General features: G+C 34.4%; 1 pseudogene across 1 annotated transcript; it reads left to right on the top strand.

Moving 5' to 3' along the window:
* The first annotated feature begins 6647 nt into the window (after window positions 1-6647).
* On the top strand, window positions 6648-7112 carry LOC309797256 (galectin-1-like; annotated as a pseudogene). Its single transcript has one exon. The product of its transcript is annotated as a galectin-1-like (transcript).
* The last annotated feature ends 13609 nt before the right edge of the window (window positions 7113-20721 follow it).

Raw genomic sequence — 20721 nt, 5'->3', positions numbered from 1 at the left:
TGTTAACTTTGCAGAATTAGGAACAGTGTTTCTGGGTCAAGTGAAATTTCATATGCAAGGTTTGGTAAGTTTCATTCCCATTTAAACCTTCACTAAACCCCCAAATTTAGCTATGCTCCTCTAGAGACGAGTGGCTCATGCTTTAAGAAGTAAGAGTAGCAATACTGCTTACTGACCACACATATTTTCACAGGAAAATGGGGATAATGATGTTGCCCCTTACTTTAAGAGTGATATACAGTTCACTCTCAATTATCCAGAAGTGGTTGTCCATTTTGCTCATTATTTCTAACCTTTATTTCTTCCTTTTCCTTAGTCTTAATATTTTTGGACTTTGCATTGTGCCAGCAGAAAATGGAGAGGAAAAATGATGAAATATAGGATATAAATGAATATTGTGTTGTCATTTCTAGCTTTTTAAAAATGAAGCTATATTGAAATAATTACATCAATTTTTGATCACTTAGCTTGTATTTGTAGCTTTTTCCTTGTGTGAAAAAAATGGCTAAGTAAATTAACAAGATAAAGATTCCAAAGGAGACAATTAAAAAATACCTAATAGGAGAAAACTTACAATAATTTCACATCAATTATTTATATCAAACAATGGATTTCTAATACTTACAACTTAGACATGTATCAATTAAAGTCACTCCCTACAGAGTCTCTATGTGAAATCATTTGTTAGACCAATTCAAGTTATGATTTAAAGCTAAAATTAATTTAATTTATATATTCTACAGTTGCAACTTGTTTCTATTTTTTATCTGAATTCATCTCTAATTATTTTGAATTTATGATGCCCTTTATTTTTTCCAGTACAATTTAGGCATTATTAACTATTCAGGGACTATCCTTTACCCATATATAGCAAAAAGACAATTTCTTATTATCGTTCACCCAAAATATCTTGCATACTGATATGAAGAACCTAACCTCCCCCCAAAATGCACTTCCAAAAGTCATATACACTCCAAACTCAACGATCAGTATAATCTGGGCTCAACATTTCTGTCAAACCATGTTTCCCACTCTTCTTCAATTCTTACACTTTATACTATCTAGGTCACCTTCCTTTTATTTTTACACCATGAGGTTTTTAAGTCCATTTTCTGATACAGTGTTCATCATTGTAATATACTTGTTCCAATTCTGTATCTGTGGGAGTATTGTGAAGTCAACCAGACATGGTTTCATATAATAAAAATCATCATTAAAATAAAAATTATGATAGTGATAAAAAGTGTGTAATTACAACATGCAAATTTTTTTAATATTATCTCATTTAGTTCCTCACAATAACCCTACTTATGAGGTACATATTATTATTGTTATACAGATTTACTGCCCAGGAAATTAAGGTCAGGTGGTTGACAGACTTGCCCAGAAAACCAGTAAATGAAGGATGTTGAGATCTTACCCCAGATAGTCTGATCCAGCATTTAGCTTTTCATGCTCTCTTTATCACTTATTTGCTTGTGACTTTATGTAAATGACATAACCTCTCTAATCCTTTATTTCTTCCTTTTAAAAATGAATTTGTATTTGTTTGTGTAGATGTTTCATATCAGCCATTTCTCCAAGGATCCCTGGTACATAGAAACCAAGATCTGTGGGCTAGGTGTGCTCATTGTATCAGAGTTTCTTTACTTCCAAGTGCTCTTAGCAGATAGAAGCAGAAAACAACACATACACATACATCTGTAACGACTGTATATCTATCAATTATATTACAACCTACAAGTTTGTACTGATCCCTTTAATGCATATCACAGAACAGAGTTTATTCTAGTTTTCTCCTTTTCCATATTTGTAGCTCCCTTCTTCAGTGTTTGTGAATATTGATTTAAATATATGTCAGCATATTAATAGTTTGTGACGATTGGTCTATAATTAAATTTTATTCAAGTAGCAATGAGATTACTATTCTTCTTGATCTGGTATAATTAACTTCACATTTTGGGAAAGATAATCATTTAGACTGCTTTTGAATATTTCCTGCTGAGTTTTAGCTTTGTGCTGGTTTTGGTCATGACCACATGACAATTTTACTATTAATATATTTAAATTAAAGTTGAAAATGCAAGAACAATGTACACAAAACAAGAACATGGTAGCATGTTAAATATAAGATCTTAATTCTGAGATTTTTCTTAGGAGTTGGAAGGGGAGATTCAGAATTTCAGCCAAACATAGTTTTCAACATGTGTTTAAAAGCATTATTCATAACCCTTATGCTCAGTTAGGATCAGATAAATGTCTTATTGATCTATCAAAACTGGAGGCTACATATTATATTTTAGAATCATAGTAAAGTCCACATGTGTGGTCCATGTTTGAAATACAGTAATACATTATCAGTGAGGCCCATAAGCTAAATGAGAATTATTCACAGTTCTAAGACCCTCTGTTAACAGTGTGACTCAAGTATTTTTCACACTCAGGTCTGGAATTCTCAAGGATCTTAAATGTAGAGATTATTGATTTTAAACAATTACACAGGTGCAGTCCAATCTTAAATAATGTTTGTCAAAAGGCTTCAGAATATAGGGCTAGACACCTAAAGACAGCTAATTTACAGCTGGAATGGCTAAGCTTTCTGTCTCTGGAGATGCCTGGTTTTTTGACTCTTGTCTGAGATAAAGGCAATGACATTTATGATGTGCTGTTTAAAGTTGGAAAATTTTCTGGTGATCCTGCTCCACCCAGGGTTGGCTTCTTTACCAATGGCTCAACTAGCTCAAATAGTTTGACAGGCCTGGTTTGGCCACTTGGAGAACTTCTTAGAGTTTCCTCTAGCTGCTCTCCTGAAGCTAAGATTTCTCATGTAAACTTGGCAGTGCAGCCAGAGGCTCAGTACAACTCAAGGGCAAAAAGATTGTTTCTCAGACCTTTGATCGCTGCCTGAAACCTACTTCTCTTGTTCTGTATGTTTTACATTTAAATAAAAGCCTCATGTGAATATACTCTATGGAATCTGTTAGGTCTTTCAAATATCCAAAGAGTGGAAAGCATTACAACACCACACTGACTACTCTGGGTAATAGTGGAATATTATTTCAGGCAAGTCTAATATGGATAGAAGGTGTGGTAAATTTGGTAAGCAACTCCAACATGGGTGAAACTACAAAAGATAAGACAATATTGAATAGGTAACTCAGAACAGACCAAACACATGACTCCATACCTCCCTGAAGGTACCAGTGTTTATAAGGGTCAAGCATCTATTTGATCCAACTGAAGGAAAACCTGGTGTGATCTTCATTCTGTGTTTTAATTGGGGGAATTTATAGGGGCCCCATGATGCCTGATTCTTCCTTTGTATCCTGCAGAAGAAAAACTGATCCCTGCGGGGAATATTTGCTTCAAGGTTATTCTTGTTAAATGGAGTTAAAATGTATCCCTAGACTTTCTCGTATTTGTTGCTTCTCACAAATGTGCTTTTGTTGTAAGCTCAGGCATGTTCTTAGAAGGGAGATGATCTGGAGTTCAAATTCCACCTCTAACACTAGTTAAATGTTACATCTTTTTTGGTACATTTTGTTACATTACAGTCCTTATCCATAAAATGAAGATAATAACACTACTTACCTCATGCAATTTTATGTGTTAATGAGACAGTGCATGAAAAACATTAACACAGTGCTGGCTTGTAAGTGTTCAATAAAAGCTAGCTTATTTGATATTTCTAGTCACATGGTTAGACAGTCTAAATCTCCTCTACAAAGTCATTCTTGACAGAATTAATTTTGCACTTTAATGCTAATGATGTATAGTCCATGTGTTCTGAATATCCAGTCCATAAGTCATATTTAACTGGTGAAATTTAACATATGTAGCATTAGACTTAAAATGACTGCTTGCCTTAAAAATCAATGTGACCAGGGCCATTTCTGTATGTGGTCCCAGGAAATATCCTTATGACTATCCAGATTCCTTTTTTTGGAGATCATTAATATGCTCTTTCCTGGACATTATATAGTAAAATATGCATCCAAGTCCCAGGCAGACATCATTGGTCGCTCTTTCTGCACTGTAGAGTGCAGCATTTTTTTGTGTTCATACTATTTTCTTTATTTGAGATAAAATCATTGTAATTCAAATTTCAAAGGGGTTCTTTTTGTTTAGCTGAACACTTGAATAAGGACTTTTATTTTATATCTTATCACCACCATAACTCTTGAAGATTTCTGTGGCAAAGTGAAATAGTTTTATTTATTTATCCTATAAATTATTAATTTATTAATTCTATAAATAGTTTTAAAGATAAAACTATTTATAGAATTAACAACAAATATAGAGGTTCAAACCTTGAAACGTTCACTATCAGTGTCCATTTGACTTTGAAATCAGACATTGACACTTTACAAATATTCAGTTGATACTAAGTAAAATGGTAGCATTTGCTTTAGAGTTAGAAAACATGCATGTGTAGTGCAAGATTTAAATATACCTGACTTGTGTTATTCATTTTGAAATACTTCTTCGTGTGAGAAGAGAGGGCATCTTACATGATTATTAGCTTCAGGGCCATTTAAAGTATTTGAAAGGAAGTGCATTATTTTAGAATAGCACATAAAAGGAGATTGTCAAGACTTGGTGAAATTTTATTAATGACTCAGGTGATTTAATAAAACAGCCTACCCACTGAAAGCTCAAATCTGTTTGGTAAGAATTATATTTTTGAATTGAAAATTAGATATTTCCAGGGTGATTTTGCCCTTTTGAAAGAACCAGTGAGTAGAAAGAACCCACCTTCCTTGCCTATTAAGTTAAATGTCACCAAAGTCACTAGTACCTTAGTTTCTTTTTAGAAAATTCAAGTAAATAGAATTGTAAGAACTCTCTAAACTTTTAAAAATAAATGATTGAATTTATGTATGAGATATAAAATTTATAAGAAATCTGACCATCACAAAAAATATTGTTTGATAGGAATATGTTAAAAATAAACAACTAAGAAGGCATTTTAAGAAGACGCCAAAGGCAGAGCCTGAACTTGTCTCCTCCCAGAGATAAATATCTACATGTGGATTAATTCCCTCAGAAGAGAACCTGAAAACTAGTTGATTACCTGTTTCACAACAAAGAATAAAAAGGACTACATCAGGATGGGTAGGAGGAGCAGAGAAAAGTTCTCACCCAAAACCCCGCCCCTGGCCTGGCCACACACAATACAGAGGGATCTTATTAGAAAGGCTTTTCTCCTGGGGGAGCAAGTGTGGGACCCCACATCAGACACACAGGCCCAAGAATTCTACACCAGACAGCTGAGTCCCCAAAACGCCTAGCTTAGAAAACTAATGGGGTTAATGTCCAAGGGTCCAAAAAAGCTATTGGAAACTGAGACTCCCCTCTTAAAGGGCTCACATGCAATCCTTCTCACTCAGAGACCCTGCAAAATATCAGCGGTTTGAAAACTGCAGAGACTGTTTGTGAAGGAGAGTTGTTTGCAAATCTAAAATCATCATTTGGGGGGATGCAGGGAGTGTAATATGGTGGTAATACTCGTAGGAGGCACTGGCAGAGGCCATTGTCTTCCTCACCTCACCTGCTAGCACAGATCTGAGAGCTTGGATGCACTACCTTGACACAAAGCTGAAGCTGGAAAGCTCTGGCAGCTGCAGCATCCCCCCATGCCCTGACTGGGGTGGCACAAATAGCCATGGCATTCTCCTGCTCCCTAACTAAAGTCTGCGTGGCTGTGACATTCCCCTGCCCCCCTGGCTGGGACTGGAGAACACAAGCAGTCATAATATTCTCCCACTCCTTGCCTAACGGCTGACTCATGTGCACAGACAAAACACTTTTGTACTACATTGCTGAAGCCCAGGGGTGGGTGCAGTCAAGACATTTTCCTGCTGCCTTCTTGAAGCAAGAGAGCAAGTCCCACCCCCTATAATCTCCAGCTACCTAGCTAAAGCCAGTGGGGTGCATAGGGGACACTACTGGCTGGCCTGCCCCTGGGGCCACGGGGGCTGGTGTTCTTGAACTTCATGACACTGGAGCAATCGGAAAGACAGCTCTTGGCAGGCCACCATACCCAGGGCCCTGAACAGACAGCAGACTGAAACATAACTCTGTCTTATATGAAGAAGGCTTATTTACTTAGCCTGGAGCTTCATCCTGAGGGACAGGCTTCAGGTTTCCCACATATCTAGAGGCTAAGGAGGTGTTTCCAGGGACTGTAAGCAGGGAGACACCATCCTTGCACACCCCCTTGGCCTCATTAAGGCTTGATGAGGCTCCTCAGAAAGGAGCTTATACACTCACCAGGAGCCCCAGTTTTTGCAACCACAGCCAAGGAGACACCTACGGATCTTCTGGTCTGGAGGTCAGCAGGGATTACAGAGTCCTGTCATCCTCACGCAGTGGCTGACCCACAATTGAGCCTGACGATTGCCCTGAGCTCCAACCAGCCCACACATAGATCAATCCACACCCAGGATGGGCAAGTGACTCCAACCCTCTCCTCCCCATATGGCAGTCACAGACTTATCACAGCTGGCGGGCACCTACAGCCCACATGAGGGATGGCCATAGAATGCCTGGGTCTGGTGGCCAGAGGAGACTGCACTTCTGGGCCACACAGAACAGCTTCTAAAGAATACCACTCTTTCAAGACCAAGGCTCTCCAGTAGAGTCTTCAGACAACTGGTGCCAAAGCCCCAGGAACATCCTCCTCTCCTCAATCATGCCTTGTGGTCTTGTCATCAGCAACCTGAATCTCAAACCTGGGGAGTGCCTCAGGGTGCTGGGCAAGGTGGCCCTGGATGCCAAGAGCTTCATGCTGAACCTGGGCAAAGATGGCAACAACCTGTGTCTGCACTTCAACCCCCGCTTCAGTGAGCACGGGGACACCAACACCATCATGTGTAACAGCAGATGGCGGGGCTTGGGGGGCCAAGCAGCAGGAGTCTGTCTTCCCTTTCCAGCCTGGAAGTGTTGTGGAGGTATGCATCTGCTTCAACAAGGCAGAGTTAACCATCCAGCTGCCTGGTGGATACAAATTCAAATTCCCCAACTGCCTCAACCTGGAAGCCATCAACTACCTGGCGGCCAATGGTGACTTCAAGATCAAGTGTGTGGCCTTTGAGTGAAACCAGCCAGCCCATGGCCCACAATAAAGGCAGCTGCCTTTGCTCCCCCCTGGAAAAAAACTGATGGAGGTAGCCATTTTCCATAATACATGTAGACAAACACAGAGAGACAGACAAAACAAGGAGACAGAGAAATATATTCCATATCAAAGAACAAGCCAATCCCCAGAAAAATACTTTAATGAATCAGAGATAAGCAACCTACTTGACAAAGCATTCAAAATAATGTTCATAAAGACACTCACTGAACTCAGGAGAAGAAAGGGATGAACGTAGCAAGAAGCCAACAAAGAGAAACTATAAGAAAGAACTGAAGAGAAGTTATAACTGAAATGAAAAACACATTGGAAGGGTTCAACAGCAGAATGGATAAAACAGAAGCAGATTGGGAGTCTGGGACTGACATGTACACACTGCTATTTTTAAAATAGGTAACCAACAAAGACCTACTGTATAGCACAGGGAAATCTGCTCAATATTCTGTAATAACCTAAATGGGAAAATAATTTGAGAAGGAAAGATACATGTATATGTATAACTGAATCACTTTGCTGTACACCTGAAACTAACACAACATTGTTAATCAACTAAAAATAAAAAGAAGCACAAAACAAGCTGAAAGACAAAGCAATGGAAAACACCCAGACAGAGCAGCACAATGTAAAAAAAGAATTAAAGAAATGAGGATAACATAGGGGACCCTGGAACAACATCAAGTGGAATAACATTTGCATTATGGGGGTTTCAAAAGGAAAAGAGGAAGAGAAAGAGAAATTTCTTTAATTTGTATTTAAAGAAATAATGGCTGAAAACTTTCCTAATCTGGGGAAGAAAACAGATATTCAGTTCCGGGAAGCCCAGAGTGTTCCAAATAAGACAAACCCAAAGAGCAACACACTGAGACACGTTATTTAAATGGTAAAAATTAACGATTAAGAGAGAATTGTAAAAAGAAAGAAGCAAGAAAAAAGACAACTTATTATGTACTAGGGACAACCCATAAGGCTATCAGTACATTTTTCAGCAGAAATTTTACAAGCCAGAAGGGAGTGACATGACATATTCAAAGTGCTGAAAGAAAAAAACTGCCAAACAAGAATTCTCTACCTGGCAAGGTTATCATTCTGAATTAAAGAACAGATTAAGGTTTTATAGATAAGCAAAAGCTGAAAGAGTTCATCACCACTAAATTGGCCTTATAAGAAATGTGAAAGGGACTCCTCCAAGCTAAAAAGAAAAGGCACTAATTAATAAGAAAACATATGAAAGCAAAACTCTCACCAGAAAAGGTAAATAAATGGTAGAGATAGTAAATCAATCTCTTATAAAACAAGTAGCAAAGTAAAAGTCAAAAGTAGTAAAATTAATTAAAAATACAATAATTATTCAAGGGATACATAAAATAAAAAAGATGTAAAATGAGTCATCAAAAATATAAAATTAAGGAGGTATTAAAATATAAAGCTTTGGAATGTGTTCAAAATGTAAATAAATAAACAAACAAACAAACAAATAAATAAATGGAAATAGATACTGTACTCATAGATTGGAAGAACCAAAATTGTTAAAATGTCCATACTACCGAAAACAATCTACCAATTAAATGTAATCCCTATCAAAATACCAGTGGTATTTGTCGCAGAACTAGAAAAAAAATCCTAAATTTTGTGTAGAGCCATAAAAGATCACAAATAGCTAAAGCAATCTTGAGAAAGAACAAAGCTGGAGGTATCACAATCCTTGATTTCTAACGGTATTACAAAGCTACAGTAGTATGTTACTGACACAAAAACAGACACATAGATCAATGGAATATAATAGAGAGCCCAGAAGTAAACGCATGTACTAATGGTCAATTAGTCTACAACAAAGGAAGCAAGAATATACAGTGGAAATAAGACAATCTCTTCAATAATAGTGTTGGGAAAACTGAACAGCTACACGCAAAAGAAAGAAACAGGGCAACTTCATTACCACATATACACAAATAAACTCAAAATGGATTAAAAACTTAAATGTGAGACCTGAAATCATAAAAGTCCTAGAAGAAAATGTAGGCAGGAAGCTCTTTTACATCAATCTTAGCAACATTTTTTGAATATGTCTCCTCAGGCAAGGGCAATAAAAGCAAAAGTAAACAAATGGGACTACATTAAACTAAAAAGCTTTTTCACAGCAAAGGAAAACATCAACAAAACAAAAAAGGCAACCTACTGGATAGGAAAAGATATTTGAATATGACATATTCTGTAAGGGCTTGATATTCAACATATATAAAGAACTCATACAACTCAATATCAAGAAAAGAAACAACCCAATTAATAAGTTGACAGAGGAGCTGAATAGACATTTTTCCAAAGAAGACATAGAGGGCTCCCCTGGTGATGCAGTGGTTAAGAATCCACCTGCCAATGCAGGGGACACGGGTTTGAGCCCTGGTCCGGGAAGACCCCACATGCTATGGAGCAACTAAGCCTGTGTGCCACAGCTACTGAGCCTGAGCTCTAGAGCCCACGAGTCACAACTACTGAGCCCACGTGCCTAGAGCCCGTGCTCCACAACAAGAGAAGCCACCGCAATGAGAAGCTCATGCACCGCAACAAAGAATAGCCCCCATTCGCCGCAACTAGAGAAAGCCCGTGCACAGCAACAAAGACCCAATGCAGCCAAAAATAAATAAATTAATTAATTTAAAAAACTAAAAAGAAGACATAGAGACGACCAATAGGCACATGAAAAGATGCTCAACATCACTAATTATCAAGGAAATGCAAATCAAAACCAGGATGTACTACCTCATACCTGTCAGAATGGCTATTATAAAATAGACAGAAAACAACAAGTGTTGGTAAGGGTGTGGAGAAAAGTCCTCATGCACTGTCTGTAGGAATGCCTATTGTAGTTACTATGAAAAACAGTATGGAAATTCCTTTAAAAAACTAAAAATAGAACTACCATTAGTGATCAAGCAATTTCACTTCTGAACATTTATTTGAAGGAAACAAAAGCACTAATTTAAAAAGATACATGCACCCCTATGTTCATTGAAGCCTTATTTACAATAGCCAAGACATGGAAGCAACCTAAGGGTCCAAGGGTAAATGAATGGATAAAGAAAATGTGGCACATATACATACAATGGAATGTTACACAGCCATTAAAAAAAAAAAGAGGAAATCTTGACATTTGTGACAATATGGATGGACCTAGAGTGTATTATGCTAAATGAAATAAGTCTGTAAGAGAAAGACAGACACCTATAATTTCAATTTATATGGAATCTAAAAAACAAAGCAAATGAACAAACAAAACAAAGCAGAACAGGTTCAAAGACACAGAGAACAAAACTGGTGGTTGCCAGAGGGGAGAGGGGTGGGGGGGAAATGGGTGAATTAGGTAGAGAGGATTAAGGGGTACAAACTTATTGCTATAAAATAAACAAGGCATGTGGATATAATGTACAGCATAGGGAATATAGTCAGTAATATTGTAATAGCTCTGTATGGTAACAAGATTTATTATGGTGATTATTTTGTAATATATAAAAATATCAAATTACTATGTAGGACACCTGAAACAAATATAATATTGTATGTTAATTATAATTCAATTAAATAAATAATTTTAGAAATAATGAAATTTCTTGAAAAATACTTTGTTTCATCTCCTTTATATTCTATACTAATGGTAAAGCTTTAAGAGAAGTGAGGTAGGAAGGATTCTAACATGGCTGCCAAGATTCCCACTTTACTGGTGAATAAAGCCAGTTTAATCCCCCAGTGAGAGCCAAATGGATCAGCAAACAGGAAACATCATGGACCCTTTAGGAAAACATGTAGTTTATGCTTATTAGATTATAATATAAGGCAGAAGCTGGCCAACATAAGATGTAAAGGAAGATGGAGACCAAATAATAAATGAGGAAGTGAGATCTTATTCTACAGTCAATGGGAATAGTGAGAACACATAAAACAGGAATAGAGGGGAGAGTAATAATTAGTCTTTCTTAGCTATGGTCTTGTGTTTTTTTTTTTCTTTTTTTCTTTTTTTTTTGAGGGGCAATAACTGATACTTTAATAGTAAAAATAGATCTCATTCCCTTAGGAATTCAGGAAAGAAGTCTGAAACCCAGTATGGAACTGGCACTTTGGAGAGACTTTGTAGCCAGTTGTCTAACTCTACTTAAGTAGGTTTTAACTTCTGATGTAGTATTAACATATCCATAACAGGAGCTATTGACCACTATGCATATATCTCATCTTTCTATTAGTATCTGATCTAATATCTGATCTAACATCATTGTTTAAAAGTTAAGAGTTAAGAGATGTTAATATGTTAACAAGTCTGATAGTAATTTCAATTTGATATTAAAAGACAGTTTTGTCAATGTGCAGGCCCTGTGTTGAGAATTAGAATCAATAGGCACACTATATTAGAAGAGAAGAAATTCTGAAAATTTTAACTGTGGTATTCAAATGCATATTCATGAAGGTAAAAATGAAGACATTAGTGAAATGTGAAAAATACATATAATTACTAAATTATGTGTTAGTTAGACCCTAGAAGATTTATGCTATATACTAAAGAATAGTATAAGAATGAGTAACATATTTAAATGGAAAAGAAGAAAAACTCTGTTCAACTTAAATCAACCCAAACTAGTAATCTATTTGGGAAGTACACATATCATAGGCTATTGATTCAGAAAGTGTTGGATTTCAATTCTTCCTTTTATAATTTGCCACCTATTAGATCATGGGAAAAATACGTAAGTGCTTCTAACTTGTCTTTTTTCTCTTTAAGAATAACAGGAAAATATGGTTTTCCATATTTAAATCATTAACCTAATACTGGACAAAAATTACAATCAATATTTTTTTCATCTAAGTATCAACATAATACCTAAAAGCCTATTAATCTTTTTAATATGGTTATTATCTTTCAAAAGAAAGTCACTTTTTAAAGTTATGATATTTAGTAAGCAAGCTTCTCTGTATTACTTGAGTTTATTTAATTTTATGCTAGAGACAGTTTATATAAATTTCTACCAGAAGTATTACTTGAATGTTAAATATTATGTTGCAAAGATGATGGGCTGAATTTACCATCATCTCAAAATGCTCATAGTGTATAAGGCATCCATAAGAGCAGTTTCTTTCTATAGCTGTGAATGTTCAAGCAAGTGTATGTTGTGATCTGACCTGGATTATACACAGAGCAAGAAAGACAAATCCAGGATGAAGACCAGAGCAGCTTCAAACTTAATCCTCTACTCTATAGTGAGTTATGCGATTTTTGAAGAACCTGGGTAATTCCACGGGAGCTTATGTTAGACTAGCTTATGTAATTGATTCTGCATAAAAGACAAAAATACTGATGGTTCAGTATTCTACAGATCTGTGGGCATTGTATTCTCCTGGGTAATTGCATGGGCAAAGAGAAAAAGACATAGCTTCCTCCTCACTTTCTCCTTAAAAGAAAAGAAAAGATAAAAAGAAAAACGTGGGAGTTCCCTGGTCTAGTTCTTAGGATTCGGTACTTTCACTGTAGAGGCCCGGGTTCAATTCCTGGTTGGAGAACTGAGATCCCCACAAGCCACAGTGCGTGGTGCAGCCAAAATTAAAATTAAAATTAAAAAAATGCAAAATGCTTCTGAAAATCTGTAATAAGATGGTTTAAAAAAAAAGTAAAAAAAAAAAAAAGGAACAAAAGAAATCCAGTCTTTGATAAATAAAACTAAAGATATTTCTAAAGGACAGTATTTTTCAAGCTTACTTTTAAAATTGAGCTTATAAATTCAGATAAACAGAGTTTTTAATGATTGCATTTTAAAAATTGGAAACTAATTGCATTTAATTAATTAAATATATTTGTCTTCTAGAAAAAACATGCAACAACTATACATACACACACTTATATCTGGAATTTATTCTATATGTCTTTGCTGCTCTTTGTATTCAATTGTTTCTGACAATTAACGGGAATGCACATGCTCCTAAATTATACTGAAAGTCTAGTGTTTGGAAATAAAATTTTGGTAGCTGAAGTTATCTAATTATTTTTGTACATATAGTATACATATAGTGTTTGTAAAGTGTAATAAAATATTCAAGGAATTAAGGATATTAATAAGTAAATACAGACATCTGAAAAATTTGATAAAGCAGATTAATTTAAAAGTATGAAATTGTGGATGAAATTATATTTTAGTTATAAAAGTAGTTTACAAATTTTTAGAAAATACATGTAAATGATTCCAAGATTCAAAAGAATTAGTGATGTCAAAAGGAATAATTAATATGTATCATTGTCTCAAATTTACAGAAGTTTGAGAGTCATTATTATAAGGATCATTTTTAGAAAAATGTGGAACACAGAGGGAAAGAGTAGGAATTTCATTTGTCTCAACTTGATTTTTACAATGCAGAGACCCTGATGACCCACTTGAACAATTTGGTTTCCAAAACTATCAGTTATAATAATTAATCTTCATGATTCCATTGCTAAATACAGTGCTTACCAGTGTAGTGTGTGATGTATTGAATTTTTCTTCAATAATTGTATTTAGTGGATCACTTACACTAGCTATTTTGACAAAACAAGTTCAAATAACCTGAGATATTTAGCACTGAACCATCAGTTGTTTTACAAAGATAAACGCATAAAACTAGTTATTTTGAAATCACAGTTCTCTTAAGTATCTTTTTCAAAGTTATTTTTGTAAAACGTCTTCAGGTGCTGCACACTATGCTAATTTAATATATATTTAGTCACTAAAAGAATGTCTGAATCAGTGTCAGACTTTAGTGAGAACTTTGTAAATTTACATTGAATTATTTAATATGATTTAGAAATCTGACATAATCTGTTGGTTCTAAAATAAGTTGTACTGAATGTAAAAAACACTCTTTAAAGTCCATGACTTTACTAAAAGTTTACATATCACAACACATTATTTAAAGATTTCATGAGTCATAAATACTAAGTAATGTATAGAAAGGGAATATGTGATAATGTATCTACTTTTTGCTTGAAATAACTGTTGGGTGTTCCCTATGTGTTCTCATTTTCTCTTGGCCCATCTTGGTACAGTGTCTTACTCTTACTGTCAAGAGTATGATACATGTTTTAAGTTTACTCTGTTTTGTTCTACAGCATAGATACGTTAAGCTCATTTATGCAGTTTAAATTTTCCTTTACATAGTTTGCAGTGTAAAAGACATTGTGTGGTTAAGGGCCTTATCAGGTGCTGAATTTTAAATATAGTGAAATCTGTATCTATAGTGTTTGTTTATACAGTATGCCGAGTCCTTGAAACCTACATATAAGCAGCAGTATGCTTTATTTGACTCTTATGAAGTATTAATTTTGAGTTTTGCTTTAAAATTTTAATGTCTTCATTAGAAAAAAAAAACAGTTACCTGCATATTTTAGAGTAATATTAATTTTAGATTAATTAATTAGATTAATTTTTAAGTAAGTTTTTTTTTTTTAATTGTGGTAGACTAAGTTTCTTTCTAGAAAGAGGTCATCCAAGAATATTTGTAGTCGGGCTTCCCTGGTGGTGCAGTGGTTGAGAGTCCGCCTGCTGATGCAGGGGACACGGGTTCGTGCCCTGGTCTGGGAAGATCCCACATGCTGCGGAGCGGCTGGGCACGTGAGCCATGGCTGCTGAGCCTGCGCGTCTGGAGCCTGTGCTCCACAACGGGAGAAGCCACAACAGTGAGAGGCCCGCGTACCAAAAAAAAAAAAAAAAAAGAATATTTGTACTCATCACAGAAAAGTTCAAAACTCCAAGGAAAAAAAAAGAACAAAACTCCACACTATGGAGGGGCTACTTGCGTTTGCTTCGTCCCAGGCACAGTACATGTTAGTCATCAAATATGCCAAGAATTTCCTTGCCTTGAGGCCTTTTTATCTGCTGTTATGTCCAGTTAACTACTGCCATCTAATCACACAGGTCTTAGTTTAACTATCTCTTCCACAGTGAGGACTAATCTAAATGTCATATGTGTTTGTTACATCCTATGCTACAACCTTATAGCACTTATTATTCTTTTGAAATTACATAATTTGTCTGATTATTTAATCTCTCTCTACCCATTATCTGTAAGATCTATGAAGGTAATTATCCTGCCTGTTTGCTTTTCACTGGATGTCCCAGAATAGACCATGGGTTTAGTAGTAGTCTATTAAATAAATACTTCTTACATGAATAAATAAAAGAATGTGAAAAGTTTTCTACATAGAATCAAAGTAAAGTTACTTATTGCAATGGTAATAAATGACCAAATTTGTATTCAAACTTGGTGTCTTAGTAAAAATTAACAATTTTTGTTTATATCCACATACCTATATTACAAGTAGCAAGGTTTAGCTGGATAAAACTCATGTTATGAAAAGATGGGAATGTGAGGATAGTAAAGATAAGATCAGAGATGATTTTAATAGTCTCTGTAAAGGAAAAAGTCTGGGTTAGACTGAGATTTTGATCCATAAGGATTGTTTCTCTCAACAGAAAAAGAAAGACACAGGATTAGGAGTAGATTTAAGAATGTTTCAAAATGAGTTTCAATTTAGACTATTTTGGAGAAAATTGTGCCAGGTTTGTATGGCATCCAGTTATAAATCTCTAACATGCAACTTCAGATGTGGAACTATAATTCATGGACTGAAAGAGAGATAGAGATAGAAATAGATCGAGAGAGAGAGAGAGAGAGAGAGAGAGAGAGAGAGAGAGAGAGAGAGAGAGACTTGATTTACAGGAACTTAGTCAAAAGTGAAAACAATAATAGCATATTCCTGTTTTGTCAGAGGCATTCTCCATTGGTTGCAAGAGCAGAAAACTGCACAGTGACTGTTGTTCCTTAGCAAAATCCCTGGGAGACTGAATGGCTAGGTATTTTCAGAATAACAGAAAGTAATTCTAGTTCATCAAAATTACATAAAACTGAAAATCCGAGTCAGGGTGGCACACCTTTCTGTGATTTGTCACCTGAGCTTAGACCATAAAAACACATGAAGTCAAAAGTTTAAAAATGAAACTTAACAGTTTAGATATGGATCAAGACACTCTACTGAATAGGTGCCTTTTGAAATTATAGAAATGAAGCAAATGAATAAAATAAAAGCAGTGAGCATGAAGCCTTTAATAAAACTGTGGTTTGACTTGGCATGTCATAAATGTCAAAAGGGGAATCCAAAGACGTTTATTACTAAGGCCCTACAGCTCAGATAAAATCTGCTAACTATTGGTCTTTGTACAAAAGTAAGGAGAACAAAAATGGTAAATGCAATCCCAGCTATATTGGAGTCATAGATTATAACAAAATAACAAAAGCTTTCCTTACCTATTATTTTGCAAGTGGAAATGTAGGGACAAAAGAGATCTTTGTTATTTCTCTGAGCTCTGAAAAAAGACACTGTCTGCGGTATGTTATAGATTCTTGTATATGTAGTTCAATACCTCTGGGGTGTAAAGAATATATACTCTGAAATGGCATAAACGGCCATCCCTCTTTTTATACATTAAGACTGTGATGCTGCTTGTTAAGCTTTCCAATAGTTAATGTCATTATATGGTGTGCTTTTACTTCTGGATTTGGCAATGAGAAGATGGAGAAATGAGGAGTTTTGATAAATCTCCATGTAAGTGTGACACAGTTTTCATCTCTACTTTCTGTTATAATGCCTGGGGGTAAAACAGAGTAATACAATGGAAGATGGGTGTGCCCCAAGAATAAAATCACCTACATCAGAATTCTGTCAGACACCTTACCAAGACCATCCCAAATGTGCTTCTAGCAAAGGGTATTTGTTTGACATAAAGATTAAATGAAGACAGGGTGAATGAAAGTCATTTTCAGCCTCTTTATGTCTGAATTTGTTGTTTTTTTGTGTGTGGGTTTTTTTAGCCATTCCAATAGAATACATCAGTTGTTGTTTAGCCTACATCTACATTCAGCTAAATAATTAGAAAAATATATTTTTCTTCCTATTTGCCTTTGCATCCTTTTCTCCAGAAGGTATTATGTCAATATAAGCTGATCAATCTGTCTGATTATTTCTAAGAATGATAGTATTATGCCAGACAATAATCCTTAGTTTAAATACTATCATGATTACAATAATAGAAAAGACCTACAATTTTCTGAACAAAGTATTACATGACCTTTCAAATATGCAATATTTATGCATGATGAATTTGTACTCAAAAAACTAAATATATCTTGATTTCTCCAAAATTACACTTTAAAAGTATTGTTATTAACTGAACAAATTATCCATCAGTGTTAATGCATACTTCCTTCCCAATATTACAGTGAATGCACATCCATCTCCCTTATACTAAGTGCTAGAATTTGTTTCAGTGGAAATGTTTGAACTACATATAAAAATGCCTGTAACTATCCTGAAATTCCACCATAGAAAGATAAGTACTTATGACTTAGCTTGAAAAGTACTATGTCAGACCTTGAATTTACTTTTGGAAAATATGTGGCTAAAGTTGGTAGACTTAAAATAACATAAGGAGACAGACACAGCTTTTGAACAAGAAATATCATTAACCTTTTTAATCTTAAAAATAGTACTCTAACATTTTGGGAGGCAGGGCTAGTATAGATAAATTAATTTCCATGGACTATTTAAAATAATTTTACATATAACTAAACTAAATATAATTCTACTTGGCTTGGATTTCTTTTAAATTCTTCATGGTTGAAGTAAAAAAAACAAAAAATTGGTTAATACCCGAAATAACAATTTAATATATTTATCTTTTTTTGTGGAAACTGTGTGAAATGTTGGCATGTTAAAGTATGACTTTGACAGTTTCATGAATTAAATTTAGGAAAAACATTTTAAAACTACTTCTATTTGTAAAATTTATTTATAAAGATTTCTCTCTATATATCTATAAATATATATAATAGATACATACAAACACACTTTAATTTTCTGAGTTCCCTCTCTTGTTAACAATTTCTTCCTCAACATTTACATAAAATATTCTAAATTTTATTCTAAGACTGCTAATTGTTAATGGTTGGTGTTAATGTGATTTAATCCATTAATTTATCAAGAATTTAGTTTTAATGTACAGTGTAAAGAATAGGTCCAACTTTGTTTTTTTCAAGATTCATAATCACTTGTGCCAGCATAATTTTTAAAATAAAACTACATTTTCCATTGAATTAAAATAATCAACTTTGTCATCCATGTATATGTGGGTATATATTTGGGAGATTTCTATTTTATTGCATTAGTATATCTGTCAATTCTATAACAGTACTGCATAGTTTTATTGGCAGTTACTTTATATTATATTTTAATATATGGTAAATCTGGTAGCCTTTGACTGGTCTATTTTTTAAAATTAATTTAATGGCCATTCTGTAACCTTTGATTTACTTCTTGCATGAAAAATTAAGATGTTTTATACAATTTTGATACGTTGGGATTTAACTGAAGCTACATTAACTAATAAACCTATAATACTAACAATTATACTACAAATAGCTAAGGAAAGTAAATTGATGTGCTTCAGATAAGTTACAGCCCTTAAAAAAAGTTACTTGAACTTTTAAACAGCTAGGGTTTGCTGTTAATAATTCCAAATTAACCTCTCTTCTTCATTACCTTCTATAACTAAAAAAAATTTTTAAACTTACTATTATTGCAACTAGGTTTTACTTTCTGGTAATAAGCGTCTCCCAGTAAACACAAAGAAAATTTCCTTCATAGACAATATCTTAACTTATTCATAAAAAAGTGACCCCAAGTATTACATAGAAGTTTTAACATCTGGTATAATGAGGAAATGAACACTTCCAAACTTTTATCATCTCCTTCAACTCTAATTTTATGTTCTAGGTAAACACTTAATATACCCAAACATACTTTGTGGTATGAAGATAGAATTAAAAAAGAAGGAATGCGTATTTACTTTCCCCCTAATTAACTTACAGTAAAAAGACATTGCAAATATGTGTAGAGAGCTCTATGATAAATTATAAAATAAGTTTCATTGAATTTCACATATTGAGATCATTTAAAAATTGTATCTTACATAACAGCATTATTGAAAACTGATAATAACATGTTTTGCATGTAAAGATTTACTTGAGACTTTTTCCTTACTATTTTTGGAGAATAATGATCTCATATGAGTAGCTGATAGACTTTCTTAACTTGTATGCCAGGAAACTCAGAGTAAACATTTTACCTGTTTCCTGTTCTTTTCCTCAGACTTTTTTCCCCCAAGTTTATGTTACCTCAAATTATTTTCAGAAATAGATGAAAAGCTAGATGTAAATACACAGGTAAAACAAGTGAACAATTATCAAATGGCAGAATTACTAGGGAACCCTGTATTATTGCATTTGCTTCTGGTGCTGGCAAAACACATTAGATCAGGTGGACTTAACTGTGATTAAGAAAGGGTCTAAATACTTGGTAAGGAAACATGTCTCTGGTTCTCTTACAATGTCCTGTTGCTATTGGTAACCAATCAATGAGAGATTTAAGTATTAAAAGGACCTAAAACTTGATCCAGTAGTTTAAAACAGCGTTCCTAGAAGTAAAATGTCCAAGCTCTTGCCCACAATTTTGATATGATTCCTCTCAAGGGGGTAAAATTACATGTTATTTAGCTTCATTGTCTTCGCCAACATCTAAGAAAATATCCAGATATTTCTCCCTAACTTCAAAACAGAGAAATACAACAGCTGATTATTCTGCCTTAAATTTTTTTACGTAACCAAATTGACTCTTTCATTAATCAACTTTATCTGAAAGTTCCAGGTTTACTAGAATTTGTAGAAACCCAGAATATTCCTGCAAAAAAGTCTGCCCATCCAGCCTTATTATTCAATCTTTTCCAAAAGTTTAAATGTCTTTCAATCAACTTGGTAATAAAGTTCTGAAAATTTTTTCAAGTTGAATTTATATAATCTTGAAGAAAACAATGTTTGTGAAGACCATATTCTTTTTCCAAAATTAAAGTCAGAAAGGTACTACTCAAAGTTATCTGATGTGAGAAAAATTGAATTCAAAGTGCCTTAAAAGACATGCAGTGTAAGATTATATGAATTTTTCTATATTTCTCTGTGTCAAATAATACTGAATAAACATATTTACTCTGACCTATCAAGCCAAGTGAGTTCCACCAAATCAATATGCTGGTGGTAATCCCTACGTTTCCAAAGATTTCTCAGAACATCTGGGTGAGTTGAAAACATGTATATGCTATTTCAATTTCTGTACATCCTGGATTAATATCTAAATCTGGGCATTAGTAACTGCCTAATCTTCACATTTAATTGTGCAAAATCTTTAATGATTAGTGCTTAACACACCAATTAACAACAGTTTCCCTGAAAATACAAAAGGAAGACAAAATGAAGAACATTTCCAAAATTCTAAGACCAATGTCCTTTCTTTTCAGAATCCATTTTAATAAAAGAATGAATGAATTCAATGTACCTCAACTACTTTTCCTCTTCCTAGAGAAAGAATCCTTCATGTGAATTCAAAGCCCAGTTACCATAAATCCTTGATTATTTCAATACCCTCTACTCCGTGATTAAAGTCATCAGATAAAATGCCATTAGGACTGATA

Source organism: Mesoplodon mirus (genome assembly GCF_964341445.2).
Source record: "Mesoplodon mirus genome assembly, chromosome: 2".
NCBI lineage: Eukaryota > Metazoa > Chordata > Mammalia > Artiodactyla > Ziphiidae > Mesoplodon > Mesoplodon mirus.
The sequence above is the reverse complement of the archived record's forward strand: the minus strand, read 5'-3'. Positions and strand labels throughout refer to the sequence as shown.